Genomic DNA, 19,601 nt, shown 5'->3' with positions numbered 1-19,601 from the left:
ATGTTTTTATTACAATTAAAATGCCCAATCCAAACAGTTAAATAATGACACATTCAACAATAAAAACAAAGTAAAACAGCCAAATGTTGAGTAGACCAAATATTTAATTAACTTATCTCCCGTGCTAAGATCCTGTTGTTCAGTTACACCTGTTGAAGCTACCTGCAACCACCTTATCGCTGGTTTTACTAATATATAACTATATTAATCGGCACTTTAATAGCAGTAGATCAGTTGATGCAGATTTAAAAGCTGTTTAATAAATTAGTTTTATAAAAACAGCTTCAGTAGGTGTTTAATGTTCGGGTTGTAACCTGCTATCGTCTGTGTGCCAAACACGACACCTTGCTAACGCTAATGCTAACCGACACAACAAACATTAACTCTTAAACCTTTAACTTGCTCCTCTATTGGTTATCAAATAAACAACACCATGCTGAAACAGTGCGAGTATTGACCTTGCGTTGAGTAGTAAGAAAACGTTGTGAACTTACCGAAAACAGCCCACTACAAAACTGGAGTTTAAAAGTTCAAAATGGAGGAATGAGAATTACGGAGTTCCTTGCCCCAAAAGTTTTCCTCCCGGTTTCTTCCCTCTCTGGCTCGGTGTCGTGTTCCTGCTTGCTCCTGAGTCCTCTCGGAAAAAAAATATTTCGAAAAGTTTACACACGAGCAACTTAAAATATCCACAGTGGTCAGTTGTCTGAAAAGTTTCGGTCAAGATTGTTTCGATGTCGCAGTCTATCGCCCAACAATGGAAGCGGCTGAGGGGGGGGGCTGGGGCGGTGACCGAGTTCCTGAACTTCCTGGCAGCGGGGCAGGGCGACCACAGGACACAGCAGGCCCGCTAAAGGAGGAGGTGTTTCAGGCGTGGCACTCACTGTACATGCCCATATATGGATTAATTACAGCCTTTATAAAAACTAGTGTGCAACCAGGCCAAGCTGTGTTAAGAAACTTTTACCTTAGTCTGAAGAAGAAACCGAATAAATGAAGAGGCTTCCTTTTGGTGTCTAAAGTAAAAAATAGAATTGAATAGGCCATCTCTTTTAATCCTCTAGCAGCAATTCGCTTTGTCTCCAGCCTATCCATTGGGTTATGCTACTGCTAGGAAACTGCCTTGGTATTAGATCCAGAGCTCACTAGATTATCCTAACAAGCACCATATTGCCAGTTAATAAATCCATGGGGGGGGGGGGGGGGGTTATTAGGAAACTCCTAACATGCATTTAGAACTTATTTTTAATTATGTATTAGCCTACTGTAATTTTACTGAGCGCTCCATTATTTGAACCCTAGTTACAACAAATATCTCCCAGAGCAGTATTTGGCACACTTGTAGGCTTACTAAAAAATAAATAATAATAATAAGCTTTATTTATATAGCACTTTCCAAACATGGTTACAAGTTCTTTTATTATCATTTCTTTCACTATGTGGGTTTGATATAAAAAAGTGTGTTTATGGTTTAGTTTCAAACCTTTCCAGAAGTTTTACATTCATAAACCCCAAAACAATATGTTTGTTTGTTGAAGGTCATTAGGTTCAAATGCTGTATTGAAAGATTCAACAGAGGACATCAGAGAAAGAGAGTGCTCCACAGTCAGCTATTGAAGCACCAGGTGCAAACTCAATGAGCTGGTTGTACATTCAGTTACTCATATTTTATTTATAAATAATAAACATCCAACTACAGCAGCACTGACATTTAAGATGAGGTTTTTATTCAAAGCGCTAGAGATTGCTTGCAGATGTCACAAATTCTTCTATTTCAAGGTCAAGAATAAACATACAGGATCCGATCAGTATGCAGTTGTCACACTTTTTATGGTTTGTTGCAGCTTTGACTGATAACACTGAGACATTTGATAAACATATTCAGGAGCCAAGTATTTTAGTTTGGGCCTAATCAAGTGTGAAAGCCATAAATAGATTATCTAAAGAAGCCAGGTGCCACCCTTCCTGACTCATTTTTCAGCCTTAAAAAAAACACACACACACACACACACACACACACACACACACACACACACACACACACACACACACACACACACTGTCTCCTTAAACAGAAGTATCATGCTAACAAAATGTTCCTCGTGGTGGTAAAAAGTAAGTGGGTCTGACAGTTGGTAATTAGGTAATTACATTTTTACAGCCTGCACCCGTTTTACACCTTTTAGTTGGTGTGTGTTAAAAACCTCATTGCCCAAAGATAAGTCTGTTTATAAAAAGAAACGACGTAATCAAATATGACAAAGCACTACGAGCAGATAGGTCATGATTTTAATTATACAGAGAGTGCAAAATCCTAAAAATAAAAAGGAAAAACAGAGGCAGTCTCGAGCAATTGAAGGAGGTGGCCACGGAGAAAATTACAAACAACAATGGTGTTTTGTTCTGCAGGCAAGTACAACTAACACGCTTCTATTTGTTGGCTGGAGTAGGTGTTAATTAAGAAGCTCCACCAGTGCAGTATGAATTATAGTCCTGAAGAGAATGAGCTTACAAACGTACTTAGGAAGCTCTTAATCAAGGCCTCAGAATATTATTATCTTCAAGGAAGACATTCCTGAATATTTTTTGTGCAATGATAAATTGCAAAGTCATTGTTTCCCCATGGAGCTTTGAACATGGCTAAACTGAAGGGTCATGCAATCAATAGGAATCCCTGCAAATGAAGATATTGCAGTGAACTATCTTCTGTGTAATATACAAATTCAGTCAAGTACAGGGTGACCTGCCACTTACATGGTGTGAAGGAGATTTGTTTATCCAATTAATGCAACAAAAAAAGGGATTGAATGTGCTGCAGTTGTGTGCTTGAATGATGAATGTTTGTAAGAGTAACAGCTTGCTAAGAGGACAAGTTTTGAGTGTCCTTGACCTTCATTCTTATTGTACCTGTTGGGCCCAACAAATGATAAGAGCACAGCATGCTATAAATAATTCCTTCTCATTATGGGGAAGTGCACATGTTTGTCACACACTGAATGTATAATTGAGCACATGCAAATCTGTGTATGGCAATACAGCAAATGAAGAATTATAGAAGAGATGATGATATCGAAGGAGCTTTTTCCCATCATTAATGATAAAAGTTGTTTTTTTTTTACATATGAAATAATTGTATTTGTTTTTCTGAGATGTCTGTTCAATGTTATATTTTACGTTATTTTTATTCAGCTTACACATCTCATTGAATCAAAGTCCTGGCACTGCTCCATGTTGATACTCATGATTACAGCTGTACATGAGCTTTCTCTCTTGTCATGTATTGCTTTGCAGTCATGGCGGTTACTGTATTCTAAAGCGTCCTGTCAAAGCAGTTACTCATACATTGACGCTGACTGGATTGGAAGGTCCCTCACAGCGGGAGGACTTTTTTTCTTGACATAAGGACCACAGCAACTTTCAGTCTACCCACATTCACCTGACTCATCCTGACAGCTGTCCATGGAGCTGCATGATGTCATCTTCAGGCTCTCCCTTCCTGATAAAAGACCTTGTACCTCCCTGATTAGAAATGAGTGTGATGCTGCCATGTAGGCGTCGCTCCTCCACAGGCGGACTCGAGGGGAGGAAAGGAGAGTCAACAGGCTAGTAACACTAATGATTAACCTCCATAGCAGTCATTCAGAGTGACTTTCCTTCAGAGGTGAAAAGAAACATACATTATCAGAGTGAATTAACCAAAAGTCCCTTGGGAGGACATCTCACACATGTTCACAGTTAGGTGTTGGGACAGTGATGATATGACTTCACATGGCAGCCCTGCTCTGTGATTGGACTGTGGAGAAGGTCACAGCTCTTATGACTCAACTGCTGCTAACCCGTTGTCGGCAGTCTGTTGAGCTCCACCTGCTGGTTTAGACTTTGGTACCAGACTATTGGCTTCCCTTATACAGAAGTTTCTCGACTTGGATGAAAGAAATCAGGAAGTAACTCAATGACATGCTTCTGTGCCTGTTGCCGGACACCAGAGCAACCTATGATAGTGAATCATTCCCCCCTGATGGGCTATTTTTAGTGAGTGTAGCTTATGAAACTTCAATCTGTAAGAGCCAATCTCCAGTTTTGTATTTTTAGGGCTTCAAAATCACACCAGTGTTTGTGCAGAGCAGGATTTCTATTGGAAGAAGTGGTGCTGACGATATTAAGTGTGTAAGATTTGCTTTCTCTTTTCTCCCTATAGAGCTCTTTGTGATCATATTACCTCTGTCGTTGCCGGATATATCCACAGATGGAGAGACAAAAGCATGTTCATAATCTTTTCTACACATACAATTATAATTGAATACAGGAAAGCAATTACCAGAAGACCAGCGGCTGCAAACACTCCGTCATTCACAGTGCACATGCTATTCCAGAAACCTTGTTTTATTCCTAAATTCTTGTGGGAGCTACTGCCCTAATTTCCTGATTTCCAAGTGGGATTCAGGCAAATACGAAGGTGAAGAATGTGAAGGAAGCCCTGATATGAAACATAATGCATTTTTTATCTATCATGAGTCACAGGTCCAAAGCCTGTTTAAATTGCGTCCGAACTGGAAAAGATGCCTGTGTGGTTCAAAAATAAGACAGCTTATATAACATCAGGCTGTACATTACTCCATGGCTTTCATTTTTTAATAAGTAGCTCTGAGGACATGTGTTTGCCACACGCTTTCTTTTTAAATGTTAATATCTGGAGCTAGGTTTTTACACATAGAGATTACACATGTTGCTATTACTGCATCTGTAGAGCCATTTTTGGTGATTCGAAAACACATGACATCATCTTATGCCCTAAGACTTTTGTAGAGTGTCATAAAGTCAGGAAATATTTTTATCTGAAACCGTTCTGCAAATAGAATATGATAGAACACATAGAAGCATTTGGAGAGATAGACTTCTTTGAGGATTCAGGGCTAATTATGCCTATAACAGTACCGCTGTAGCCTAAGGTTCCTAATTAGAACATTACAAAGCAGCTGCGGGAGAAAATATTATTTTTGGAGGTAGTTCTTTCTGAAAAGTTTTCAGAGTGTTGTTGGCTGAGACTTGTGCTAATGTGCTAAAACAGCTAAAGCAGACAATGACACTTATATAAGAAATAAAACATCAAAACCTTTGAGTTCATGACTCAACACTCACAAACTGAAGACAAAACTAAACTTTAACATGAATAGATGGAGTTGTTATGGAGTTTCTTTTTACTATACTGATGACTACATGCTAAATAAAAGCAGGATTTAAATGCATAACACTGGAAATAAAAAATTACATGTTTTACTTAAGTTCAATACTTGTTCGTTTTTTAAGCATGTTCTGTTCTCTGAAAATGTAAAAGATACATTAAACAGCTCACATCAGGGCTTTATCAGAAAAAAAGTAGGAGTCATCAGCTCATTTCCAGAGGAGTTATATTACACTATTAGTAAGATTTTCACCATGATAAATAGTCGGACAGATCCAGGTAGTGTTACTGCAAATTTGCAATTAAGCCCAGCATGTGATAGACACATAGGGGAAATGACCTTTCAATATAAATGATGCAGAGAGCGATGACATCATTAGGACCTGTTTGGATATGTGATCCAAAGGAAATTAATAGATGTGACTGTAAAGAATACCAGCTCACCCACAGCTCCACATACACCGTATTTTCTTTAATAAAAAATTATTAAACCAACTACAACACACTGAGCTTGAATCACTCTCTATTGAATGCATCAGCACAAGTGAAGTATGAGCAATGAGCAAATCCTCCCACTCTGCACACGATTGATTGTGGCTTGTTCAAATGCACATTCACTATATTCCTTTTCCCCCTTTTTTATATAGCCTAGTTCAAGCAGAATTCATACCCCAAAACTCTTGTTTGTTTACAGGCCTGCGTAAAAATGACCTTACACACAATGCAAAATCCCAATAGCTCCAAACAACAACAACAACAAATGTAATCACTTCTTCTTATTCGGGCAATAAAGCAGCTAAAAAAAGGAGAAAGGGATGTTGTTGTTTTTGTGTACTCGGCCATGCCTTGTTTTTGATACGGTGCAAATCATGGGTCATTGAAAGCATGAACTCTTCACACATCAGACAAAATGTAGCGAGAGAAAACGATGCTCCCTCAAGTCTGACATTGATTCTTTCCAATGTAAGGACTCCTGGTGGGAAAGATGTCACCAGTGTTCCCATTTATTTGTGGTTTCCATCCTGAGCTCTTGTCAGTCACTCATACCTGATGTGTGGCTGTGATTGTAATAGAAAATGAGGCGTAGGAGCGAGGAAAGACATTTTTAGCAGCACCTGATTGCAGCGGAAGGCATCCTCCACCCTTCAGGGCTTTAAAATTCAAGAGACATTTCTTGCAAAAATAGCTGTGTTTTGAATAATGGATACCACATTGAAGAAAAGCTGATCCACTGATATGCAAAAATCTTGTAGGAAATAAAAAATACACAAACTACAAGTGCTACTGAAGAGATTATCCATTTCCCATTCCCACATGGCAAATAGCCTTTCCCCCCCCTCCAAGAGTACTTACAAACCTACAGGGAATTCAGGAAACTGTTGATCAAAGTGTGATGGATAATTACCCATTAATTATCCTGAACCTCTCTGTACCTGGGAGTGAAAACATCAGTGCTAAAGCCGGTAATGCTTTCTTGGAAGTGAATGTTTGCTGTGAAGCAGCTCGCTGATGGCTCTGAGGAGTGAGATACAATGTTGAAATACTGCAGGGCCAGACAGCAATAAACGCCCAGTCGTTGCCAGGGTCCACTACAGTAAACAATCGCTGGGGATCTGTCAGCTGGATGTCCAATCAATCATGGGGATGTGTCCACTTTAATGCACTGTCAAGAGAAGGTTTATGGCTTTCTATTTTGATACGTCAATGTTGCCAATAACAGGGAATCCCATGCGTCTATTATCAAAATTTCACAATATTTCATAAAAGGGATATATTCTATTGAGGCATAAAATCGATGGACTGATTTCTTAGATCGGACGTTTTTTATTAACTGAATTTGAACACCAGATTGCCAATTAAGTAAAAGTAACCATAGTAACTAACATATAAGTAAAAGTGGTTGGATAAGCTTTGTTACTTAAGAAGATTGAGTTTTTTCCCCTTTAGACCTACTTCAATGAAGCATTATCTTTTAAACAATAACTTTTCCTTATTAGCCTTCAGGTTTATGCAGTAAAACACATAAAAAGCTCCTAGAGCCGTGGTGATTTCTTATATCTTTATGACGTCTTAAAGCTTCTTAAGGATTTAAGATAATCCAAATCCTAAATGTCTTGTTTCGCACAATCATTGCAAACCCTCAAGCTATTCATTTTTATCAGAGTGGATTTTTAAAAATTATTTTAGAGGCTGGTAAATTTTGCCATTTAGCCTGGAAAAAATAGCTAAATGATTAATCAATTATGAATGTTGTTGATCATTTTTTCTTCCAGAACGACTGATTTTTTCAATGAAACAGAGCTATGGAGCCACAAGAATTTACTGGCATACTTTAAATTGGCTTGAGTCAACAATTTAAGTCCCATAATGTATCAAGTGGAAATATAGACAACGTAAAAATGTGAAAGGGGGGCACTAAGGGTGAATCTGCTACTCCTCTCTGCCTTATGGAGCTTTTAAACCTGTTTCAGCTCATTGTGCAGTTGTCATGTCTACAACTTGTGCTATGTGTTTGCTTACATCTCCGCTCTCTTTCTACATTTGACTTAAAAGCAGAATATTGATTGCAGACGATTGAGGATTAGGGCCACGATAATTTTTTTTTTTAATTTCGAGATTAAAGTCGTAAATTTACGAGATTAAAGTCGTACATTTTACGAGAAGTAAATCGTAAATTTACGAGAATAAAGTCGTAAATTAACGAGTTTGAGACCAGCCTGTGCGAAAATGATGAAAGTAGAACTCTTAAAGTCTTTAAAGAATAAATTATTAAGTTGTTCTTTTAGTCTATATCAGAAGAGCAGCAGCATCCTGTTCTCAAATGACAAACATGAAGCATCTTGTCCTAAAGGTTTCACTAATAAGGAAATAGGCTACTTCCTTGTGTAGTTGGTAAAAACAGTTAGTTCAAGAGAAGTTTTCACTTCAACTTGCAAGACCTTGTTTATCTGTAAAATGATGAACAGGACACAAACTGTCTCTGCACATGAGACACTTGTGTTGGGGCTTTACTAATGCAGATATGAAACTACACATGCTTTTGGCACATCATCATCTTCACATTGTCATAAAATATCAGCAGCACCCTGAAAAGATACTGCAAGAAACTGTGGCTTTTCTGAAGAAAGAACCACACTGACTTGGAGGAAGTTGTCTGCAGAGGAAAATACTTTAAGAGTTCCACTTTCATCATTTTGCGCAGGCTGGTCTTGAACTTTATTCTCGTAAATTTATGACTTTATTGTCATAAATTTACGAGTTTAATCTCGAAATTTAAAAAAAATAATGTTTTTAACATGGCCCTAATCCTCCGTCGTAATTGCACCATTAAAATACTTAAATCCACTGTGCTAAGGATCGAAAAGGCAGACACGCATAGTTGGCAAATAGCTGATGGAAATATTGGAGGAAATAAAGAGACAGATATTTCCCTCCAGAGTTAGTAGAAAGAAAGTCAAAATGAGATGGATTCGTAAATAAGCAACTGATGACTGACAGAGTTCTTTATATCAACTTGAAAGGTGATTATATGTCAGTGCTTTGTTCAAAACTTGTTCGAGAATATGCACTGCAGATGAAGAACATTCAACTGTCAGACCATAAGACATACAGTACTTGTTAAATAAAAGTCAAATTGTGTAAACGATGCTCAGATACAACTTGAATATGATTCTAAGTACATAAACTGGATCACAATTCAGGTAACTGCAGGTATAGGTTAATGCTGAGATCCTAACTCAGATATACTGTTACCAGTGATGGAGGTTGTTGCAAAACGGCATTTCATTGAGGGATCTTTCATATAAAAGGGCTCTGATTACACAAGTGTACAATTGGCTTAAAGCTAAAACATGGATTAGGGTAAAAAAAACAAAAACCTGATCACACCATGTCAGTTAACATTTTTCGGGAGAGAGCTGACATTCACTCTGTATAGTAACACATCCACAGCAGGATGAAGTACATGGCAGCTAAAACTAATCCTGGGGTTAGACAACAGTTGACTCAGGCTCTGACATGTCTTTGAAGACTGACACAGACAAGACAAAGTGATAATAGCAGCAATGTCACATAGCAGTTTCATCTGTGAAAAAACTATTGTTGCTTCATTTTACATGCCAAGGTTATCTAGTGACAGGAGACACAAGTGACAAAATACAACCAGCCAGTGACAAATACAATGCAGCTTATCCAAAAATGTGTCTTAATGTTCTCTTAAGTGTAACAAAACCATTCATCATGAAGCATGGAAAGATGAGAAGAAAATGAAGAATGACCCAGCTGGGTTTTTTTTACAGAATCAGGAGGGAGGAAATGGGTTTGAAAGTGCAGCATAAAAGCGAAAACACAAAGTGAGAAATGGACCTGGTTAAGAAGAGGCAGTGATCAAAGCACATAAAAAATAAGAAATCTGTAGCCAGGCTGGGTGTTGCAGCACCAGATCCCCCATTGCATGTGTGGTAAAAAGCTTTGGTCGGCCCTTTTTTCTCATGTAAGACCACAGTGTGCACCTTCAAGTCATTTCTTGCTGATTGCTCAGCTTCATTTCACTGATTATGGTAAATTTTTCATACACTATTGGAGGGGTATGCCCACAAGGAGATCTTCCTTATGAAAAATGTATCCCGACAGATGTCTAGGTCTGCCTCCCCTGCCACGTATCTCATATCTAAACCAACAGGGAATTGATTAGAAAGCTATCTATCTCTTGCTTAGAAGTTGAACTTGAAGGATATAATACTGACTTGCACAAAATGGTTACTTGCATGATTACAAGTCATTAGTATCAAAACTATCCAGGTCCTTGGTTGCAAAACTGCTCAATGGGCTGTAATGATAATTTTACATTATCTGCCCCCTGTTGGCCAAGGCTCAGCACAAAAAATAAGCTGTAATGGCTTCACGGCAATGTAGCATGTTTTTTTTTGTGGGTTCATTTTATGACATTGTAGTACCTGCAAAATACTGATATTGCTCTCCTTTTCTTTCAAAGTATGACCAGCTTCGATGGCGTAGTATGTGTTGGTGTGTCTGTGTGTGTGTGTGTGTGTGTGTGTGTGTGTGTGTGTGTGTGTGTGGGGGGGGGGGCTGTGTGGGTGTCTTTTGAGCTGGTGGATTGAGTCAACACATTTTTCATAATAAGTGCCCTTCACTCTACAGCAGATGCCATTCTATACAGGAAGATGAGCTGTTTCCTAATCTCGTAATGAAAAAAGTAAAAGGACACTTAATACTCGTGACAGATTCCTGTGTTATTGAATTATTTCAGAGTTTTTGTCCTTCAAATACTGTCTAAACTTTTGAACATATCATAAAACATTGGAATACCTCCAAAAGCTGCATGTATGACGTCGGTTTCATCCTTTTATTAAGTCAAGGACACCCTTGACTGTTGCAAATGATGTGTCATATTATACATACAGCACCATCATAATTACAAATCATGTTCAGTATGAGAATTGGATACTTTTTTATCTGGTAAAAAAATTATGGTAAACACTAAACCTTAGAGGCAATTTTGTATCACTGTAAGGGTATCACCCTACTTCTTTCTTTTTTTTAAACACTTTTTTGTTGCTTAGAAGTCACACTATTAAATGATCATGAGTCTGATTATAAGTGGGTATGACCTAAAAGCTCAGTAAACTTCTTCTCTGGGTTTAACTCTTATTTGTAAATTCAGCTTTCCTAATGTTACACTGGTTTTGGTGATCTTTAAGACTTATTGTTGGGCTTTTTGGGCCTTCATTAGAGAGACAGGAGAGTGGATAGAGTTCAGGGAGAGAGAAGGGGGGAATGACATGCAGGAAGGGAGCCACAGTTTGGATTCGAGCCCGGGCTGCCCGCCTGGAGAAACATGGGCCCTCGCACCAACCACTGCGCCTCCAGCGCCCCTATGCTGATGACTCTTTACTTTATATTAACATTGAACAGAATAATGTCATGGCACCTTCTTATTTTAGAGTTTAACAATATCAAAACTAAAGATTATCTGTGAGTGTGCTTCTACTCAGTCATAAAATTATTTTTATCTGAAAGGAACATTTATTTATTTATATTCTCACTATAACGGTGCTGGTGTTCATCACAATGCTTTCACCCACTCTCACAGACCAAAGACACGAAGGTTAGCTTGATACCATAGTGGCGACTTGTCCAGGGGTCTTATGTACAATCCCTGCTGGGAGATGACATTTCGGTGTGGCTAGCATATGACATATAAGGATTAACATCACCCTGTGTGGCAGATCTTGTTTATACACTTCTATGAAAGGTATTGCTATCAATCCATGCCACCAGGTACAACTGTGCATTGGAATGGTCTGTCTGTGGAGATTTCAGAGGATAGCTCTACAGTTCTCCTTAAACTCTGGTTAAAAACTGCATTTATTTCTACTCTGATGTGGTCTGCCTTAGCTTTACACAGTTACTGCGTGTGTTAGTACCTCTGTTAGCATGAGGTCAGGTTCCTGCTGATTGTAATTGCCTTTCCTCTTTTCCACTTCTCTGTGTTACTGTTGTTGATTAAAATGTATGCATGTGTTCGAGTGTAAGTAAAGCAGGAGGCTGCCTTACCTGTGTGTGGCTGTCTACAAACGTATATATTATGTTGCAATGCTATTACTTGGCTGGCGTTGTTAGAAACAATGCATAATTGAAAATACATGTTGTAATGATTGAGTAATCTGAGGTAATACAGATTCAGCCTTGCAGTATGTATGTAATTTAATGTGTAGTAAGTTCTGCTAAAAATACACTTTCTATTTGGACTTTTGAACTCTGGACAGCATTCGGGCTCTGTTATCTAAGTATTAAATTAACATTTTTGCAGGATTAAATCCAATGAATTTTACACTTTGAATTTTATACTTTTACTTATGCTAAACCGGGTGAAATTCAGTATAATTATAAGAAAGATAAGCACAAGGAGCTGTAGAAACCCTGGTCTGCTGGCTGATAGTCTTGCAGTATGTTCTTGCTCTGACCTTCCTACCTTCACTACACTGAAATGCAAAGTTGTCACAGGCAGAGTGGTCAGGAATGTTGAGTAGCAGGGGACCAGAGTTCAATTACAGATACAATAGCCAGAGGTATGAGTGGGAGAAAGCAATACTAATGTCAGTGCTTGTTTGCTATAACTGTTTGGACAACAAGTATTTCTGCTTAAGGAGTAATAATGTGTTAATAATGGAATCCATCGTGTTATGCAAGTGTTACATAAATGTGAAAAACTTTTACTAGGTTTTCAGTCAGCAATCAGCGATGGGTTGGGAGTCTGGTATGAAAAAGCTATATTTACCTAGTGTGAGAAAGTAGCCTTAAAACTTCTGTAGAGCTGATCTCCCTCTGTGTGTGTGTGTGTGTGTGTGTGTGTGTGTGTGTGTGTGTGTGTGTGTGTGTGTGTGTGTGTGTGTGCGCGCGCGCGTACATGTGTGTGTGTTAAAGAGAGGATGGTTTCTGGACAGCTCTCTCCCCCCCCACATGAATATAACAGTGATTACTTTAAATTGATTATATCTGAAGGGTCGGTGTGAGTTTCTCTTTCCAATCTGAAAATAATTTCAAACTCTTGAATATTAAATTCCACATCAGTGTATACCAGACACTGTCTTTGAGCAGCAATGCATCAGCAGCATATCAAATATTATTTAGAAAAAAGGCAAATCTAAATCATGTACAGTGACACATTACTTCTCTCAGTGCATTGGATGCTTACTTTGTTTTTCATGTTAGCTGCTGTCTGCCTCCCAATAACGTCAAACGGGCATGCATAAAATGCATCGGAGCGAATCTGTCATCAAAAGGTATTCTCATGGTGAATCATCAATCATTCTTGGATGCAAGGCTATTGTGCTGCAATCATGAATGTGTTTACCGTGCTCCATTGACAGTGGTAGTGAGTTAATGTCAATTGTATATCATGTGCTGCTGTACCTGGAGGTTGTAAATGCATAAGCAATGGGCTGTGTTCATTGTGCGAGTAGCAGAGGACATCATAGCAGGTCTCAGCCGTGCCATTTACACTAATGTGTTGGGTTATTATAAATAAATGACTGTCCTTAGGTGTGTGAAACCATTTGGACATAGAGACAAAAAGCACAAGTAACATACCACAAAAGCAATCACAAAAATAAATAGAGCAATTTCTTCCTTTTTTCCTTTCTTGTTTCCTCACAAACAACTCCGGGATTTGATTTTAATGTTCTGCCCCAACAAAGTAAAGATTGGGATTTATTTCCTTTTCCATTATCTGCCTCTTGATAACAGCAAGGTAAATTATTTGGTGATTACCGTGAATGGGGAAGCTGTGAGTCAATCTGCTTCCAAATGGGAAGTGGATGGAACAAATACAAATTGAATATGGGGAAATTGTCTCAAGGGAAGGTGGCAGATAGACAGATGCTTGGTAAGATGCTCAGCACGCTTAACAACTTTGAGATGGTTCTAATTCTCACAACATGCAGCCGGCCAGTTCGGCTGACAGTATAAACAGCAAAGGTTAAAGCCATGCTGAGACCCTGTGAACCAAAATAGCTGGGGAGAATTCTCATTAAAAAGCAAGAGAAAGCTAACCACTTTGCATGGACCCTGGCTATAGTCGTGGTTGAAATTCCCTCACAAAGCTTTCACCACAATGCTCCACTGACTTTGATAAATTTCATTCTACGCTGCTTCCACCCAATGATGCCCTGCCACAGTCACCCCACGCACACACACACACACACACGCACACACACGCACACACACACACACACACACACACACACAAGTGTGTAGCATGCATGATAAACACCCAATAGAAAAGGGAAGGAGAGAAAGTGAGGCATGAATTCAGCCTTTAGGAAGGTAAAGAAGAAGAAATCCAGGCACACTTCCTCACCATCTCATTGGCAGAGAAAACATAGTGTCCTGTGGCTTTTTACTGTCACCCCCAGGGACCAGTGTTCCCCTGCGCTCAATTCCGTCTGCCCTATATTACAGCTTTTTCTGCTAAGTATCTGGGAGGAGTGCACAGAGATGTGATAAGTTTTAACAATTAGCATTTTCTTGGGTGAAATCCTCTCTTTCATCCATTTTTTCCGAAACCCTGCCGAATAGCTCGCATGCCATAACTCACACAGCCATCCATGCTTTACAGCAGAGCCCAGCAGCTTCCTAGGAGGAGATTAAAGAAGAAAATTCTGAACGCATGGAGGAACAGTCGCTACTCTGAACACTCGACTTCACTGTCAAAGGAAAACAATGACACATCAAGGTATCTGCTCAGACGCACACAAACGCAAAAAATAAATATTGTGTTTTCTGCCAACCCTGATGTTGCAAATTGCTCCCTTTTTAGACAATTCTTCCCAAAAACCTGCAATCTTTTATACATTTCTGATCCATCCACTCCTCCGTTATGAATCTACTCCCCCCCATCAGCTATCACAGAGGAGACACAGGCCTGCTAAATTAAATCGAGCCAGTTGAGAATAAAGCTATTTTTACCAGTATCATGAGACTGAGAGTCAATCTGAGCTGGAGCTGCCTATAAAAAGGAGAGGCAATCTTGGTTCTGAATGGGTCTGAACGCTCAATCAGCAATAGACTGCACTCCAAAGGAAATAAGGAAACCACTTCAATCCTGACATTGATTTCTTTCTCGTCCCTCTCAAACATTGTCTACATGATCATTGACGGTCACATAGCTCCACATTATACAAGAGGAAATGATTGTGTCTGGTACAGTGCTCAGATGAATCATGCACTGCCCATGCATGTACATTTTTATTACAAATTGCAGATCTTGAAGCATTTCTCAAGCCCAAACATGGTTATCATACCTGTAATGAGCGGGCACTCTTAAGAACTGCATCTGCACACCAATGTAATAATGCATCAAACCACAAGAGGGGGAGACACCACCTTATTCCCTGAACAGGTTTAGATGACAGACTTTATGCAAAATGCACAACAAGAACTGCTGCCATGCTTTGTCGTGCTTTTTCAGCAGAGGAAATTGGCAGCATGGATCAAGGGACGCACTGGACTGAATTACACGCGGGAATACCTTAGAACAGAGACACAAATCAACGCCGGTCTGAACCAGGCTGTTTGATAACAGCTATAAACCCCAGAGGCTGCCAGTGATATGCTCCACTGACTGCAATCTATGATATAAATATGCTCAAATTTTACATGCATGTCTAGTATCTGCCCAAATCTCTATTATGAAGCAGTAATTTAGATTTGTATCATAAAGACGGGGAAATAAAAGGGGATGAGGTTGTTATGCAGTGTGAGCACTTGTCCAGTAGGTGGAAATACTTGCATATTAAGTGGCTGAGTCAGTGCCAAACAGCTTTTACTGCAGAGCCAGAGACAAGAAGCCCAACTTCAGTTTCAAAGCAAACAAATACTGAAAAAATCTGTTTTGTTCCTAATAAAAACGGGTTTGACTTTGATTTAACATATGAATAAAACTATATCCAGTATGTTACTGAAAGACTGTTGGGACATTTGAGATATTTTTCAGATTTTGTCAGGCACAACATTACACAAAACATAGAAACTGTACTAAAACCAATTCTGAATGCATAGTCTATATATGATTGTGTGCAAAACATGAGTAGCGGATTAATGGCCCAGCATGGCACTGCATTAGTTTGTGAATGTGTCTGTGAAAGGTTGGATGTGACATGTAGTGCAAAAGCATGTTCAGTATTTTGAAGAAGTATTGATACTGTTTGTACAGTTAATTTACAATATAGTTTTATAATTAGGATAAAACTACCTTCAAAATGAGTCTAGTTTCATTTAATCATATCACACAATAGTCCTTGCCAGGTATTGGGCTTGTTCAATTGCCATGGAAAAATAAATGTTAAAAATGTCCCCTCCATTTTTAACAGAAAGAATGAAAAAAATAATGACATTCAGAGATAGCTCAGTGGATTAAGTCAGAAATCAGGGAGAGAGAGAGAGACCAAAATAATGACCTTCCAAAGCAGATCCAACTCTCAGAGAAACACATTCACATTAGGAAACATAGAAATCCAGCACACCAAACAATACACATATTTAGGCTTAGTCATCACTCCCACTGGACATTTTGGCATGGCTGTGAATGAGCTGGAAGAGAGAGGAAGAAGGACTTTTTATGCCATCAAAAGAAAAATTCAGATTGACATTCCAATTAGGACCTGGCTCAAAATTCTCAATTCAATAATAGACCCAATCATTTTATATGGTAGTGAAGTATGGGGCCCATTAACCAACCAAGACTTCCCCAAATGGGAAAAACACTCGCTGGAAGTCCTGCATGCAGAACTGTGTAGAAACATCCTGAGAGTCCACAGACACACGGCCAGTAATGCATGCAGGGCAGAACTCAGCCAATACCCTTTAATCATTAACATCACATTCTATAAACACCTCCAATCCAGTGACCCCCACTCCTACCAGTTCAAAGCCCTTCAGTGCCAAGAGTTGAACCCAGATAAGAGTCCCCTCTGCCAGCTGATCCTGAAGCTCCGCCCTCAAACATCAGGGCTTCAGGACACACCCCAAACAATTTGGCCCAACCAAATTATCTCAAAACAAAAAGACAATTATATCAAATATCGGAAGGAAAGCACCAAATCACAAAGTAAATTAGAATTCTATCTGAGCCTAAACAGAGAGTACAAGCTGGCAGAGTACCTGAGCACAGTGAGGGATGTGAAACTAAGGAAAACCATGACGATGTACAGACTGAGTGGACACAGTCTGACCATAGAAACAAGCTGTCACAGACAGAACTGGTTACCCAGAGAGGCCAGGCTGTGTTCACTCTGCCATCAAGGACAAGTGGAGACAGAATCTCACTTCCTCCTACACTGTGACATATATAAAGATTTAAGAGAGACTCTCTTTGATTACATTTATAATAAATATCCTGACTTTCTCCATCTCCCTGATCCTCAGAAGCTGCTCTATCTCTGTGGAGAGAAAAGTCTGTGTGCAGTACGAGCTGCTAAATATGTTCATGATTGTCACATACTAAGACAAAATACACTTAATGTTTCATAGAAATACACTGTAAAAATAATTCATGTTATTGTTAATGTCTTTTATTCATATTTGTTGTATTTGTTTACTGTATATATTGTAATCATTTGTTGTTCAAAATGTTTTCTGTACTGCTTTGGCAACATAGATTGTTGATCTGTCATGCCATTGAAGCTCATTTGAATTTGAATTTGAGTAGGGAAAGACATGTTGCAAAGGAGCCACATGTTGGATTCAAACTTGGACAGCCCACTTTGAAGGCTGTAGCCTCTGGATAGGTTTCGCAAGCTAACCACTAGGCCACCTGTGCCCCAAAAAAGGGAATTTCATGACTTTCATAACTCTATAATCTAATCTAATCTATCTATCTATCTATCTGTCTGTCTGTCTGTCTGTCTATCTATCTATCCATCTGTCTGTCTGTCTGTCTGTCTGTCTGTCTATCTATCTATCTATCTATCTATCCATCTGTCTGTCTGTCTATCTGTCTGTCTATCTATCTATCTATCTATCTATCCATCTGTCTGTCTGTCTGTCTGTCTGTCTGTCTATCTATCTATCTATCTTTCTATCTATCTATCTATCTATCTATCTATCTATCTATCTATCTATCTATCTATCTATCTATCTATGAAGTTATTCCTTCCCCTCGGGTGTAAAATATATACTATTGATCCCTGCTGCTCCATAAGCTTAGTGCTTGATTGTGTCTCCTTGGTGAAATTACTACTGTCCACAGAGAGGATTACGTTAGCTGCAGGTTGATCTGCTTGTGACCGTTTGCTCTGAGGCAGTATCTACTTCTGCGACGACACGGTATCTTGGATCACATCTTGTTTGACATCTTCATCTTTGATCTAAGAGCTTACAGGTAAAATTGGCAGATTTACAAGATTTCATTCTTTGTTCATAATAATCAAGCATGGAGTCCTGAATCACAACAGATCAGATAAACCCACTTGACCAGCTGCAGCTTCATCTGCATCAGCATCTATTCAAATTATTCATTAAATTTTATGGCTGGCGGGGATTTTTTTTTTTTGCACAGCCCCTGGTTGATTGGAACGACTGTGTTGGAGCCTGTGTATTACTCATAAATATAGCAATAAAGTATAGATCAACAAATGGGCTGGGTGGTGGGGTGGGTAGGTGGAAGGGGGTGTGCCATAGAGTTATTTGCAGACCTGCAAGCATGCGTGCTGCATACTGATAATGCTGAAAGCCCTCGGACACTGTGCGAATCCTCAGATGCTACACAGAGGTGAGAGCTCTGGCTGAGCCGACAGTGAGCACTAATTCATAAAGCCCACCAGGCTCAGGAGGATCAATACAGCATACAGGTTTTTTTTTAACATCTTCAAGGTGAAAGTGAGCTGTTTTGTTTATTTCTGGAGAGCAGAGTGATGGTCACTTACACTCGTTACGAAACCATCGGGAGACTGGACAGATAAACTGCATGGAGGCCTTTAAGAGGTTTGAGTAAAAACACTTAGGAACAAACATCCATGTCCTCCCAGCAGCTTGAATAAAAGAGTTATTGTGCCTTTCAAATCTCAAAATGACTTGGTAATTTGTCACTTTAACAAAGCTGTATTTGGCACGTCACATGTTGGGCATGGCAGGCAGAAATATTTATTTTATACACAGAAAAAACAACTGAAAAAACAATGTAAATCAATTTAAGAGGTCTGCAGATAATTTGGCAAACATATTGCGGGGTATTGTTCTTAAAAATATCAGAAGGTAATCAGTCACTGGCGGGTGCATCAATTTGCAGTCAGCAGTCAGACATTAAAGGAGCTCAGACAGGAGGGATAACAATATAGAGATGAAAGAGGACTGTTCAGAAGCTGTGATTAAAGAAGAATAGATCAGAAGTTTCCATCAGGAAAATCACTGACATGACTGTCATCACAGAGGAGTTTAAAAAGAAGTCAAACTTCAATTGGCGTAGATCCATATTGTTATTATTGAAATTATCTTTTCAAACACAAGTTTGGCCCATTAACACCGGCTGTAACTTTATTTTGCTTGCTTGTTACTGGAATGACTCACAATTGGAGGCAGCAACTGTTTATATTGCACACATGGACATATTGTCAGCCCACGCACAGCATATATCAGGGATCCGGTTCATAAATACACTATGGATAACTATGTTTGCTGTGGAATTAACTGTGCTGTGACTGGTTATAAATAGTCATGTGCTGAATAGGACAAACAATTCATTGGGTTTGTTTGTGTATGTAGAAAAATGCATTGTGAGCCATTTTAGCTTCTTATGAGACAAATATGTTTTTTCCATGACTTAAAGTGGGAGGAGAAGGGTTCCTTAGAGACTGTGTTTGATGTAGTCTGGTGGCATCCTGCAATTTTGGTTTGCAAAGTATAC

At 39.1% G+C, this 19,601-nt stretch overlaps 2 protein-coding genes across 3 annotated transcripts in view; both read right to left on the bottom strand.

Moving 5' to 3' along the window:
- Positions 1–784, bottom strand: part of ctnna1 (catenin (cadherin-associated protein), alpha 1) — a 77,957-nt gene extending 77,173 nt beyond the window's left edge. For both annotated transcript variants that reach the window (XM_061048726.1, XM_061048727.1), the window contains exon 1: positions 495–784. The gene's annotated coding sequence lies outside the window, so the exon portion shown is untranslated. The remainder of the gene's footprint in view (positions 1–494) is intronic.
- Positions 785–10,384: 9,600 nt separating this feature from the next.
- Positions 10,385–19,601, bottom strand: part of anxa6 (annexin A6) — a 165,893-nt gene continuing 156,676 nt past the window's right edge. The window contains exon 26 of the transcript XR_009674699.1: positions 10,385–10,409. The gene's annotated coding sequence lies outside the window, so the exon portion shown is untranslated. The remainder of the gene's footprint in view (positions 10,410–19,601) is intronic.

The sequence above is a fragment of the Labrus mixtus genome, chromosome 10, assembly GCF_963584025.1.
Source record: "Labrus mixtus chromosome 10, fLabMix1.1, whole genome shotgun sequence".
NCBI classification, from domain to species: domain Eukaryota; kingdom Metazoa; phylum Chordata; class Actinopteri; order Labriformes; family Labridae; genus Labrus; species Labrus mixtus.
Note: the sequence above shows the minus strand (reverse complement) of the source record. Positions and strands in the feature narration are given on the sequence as shown.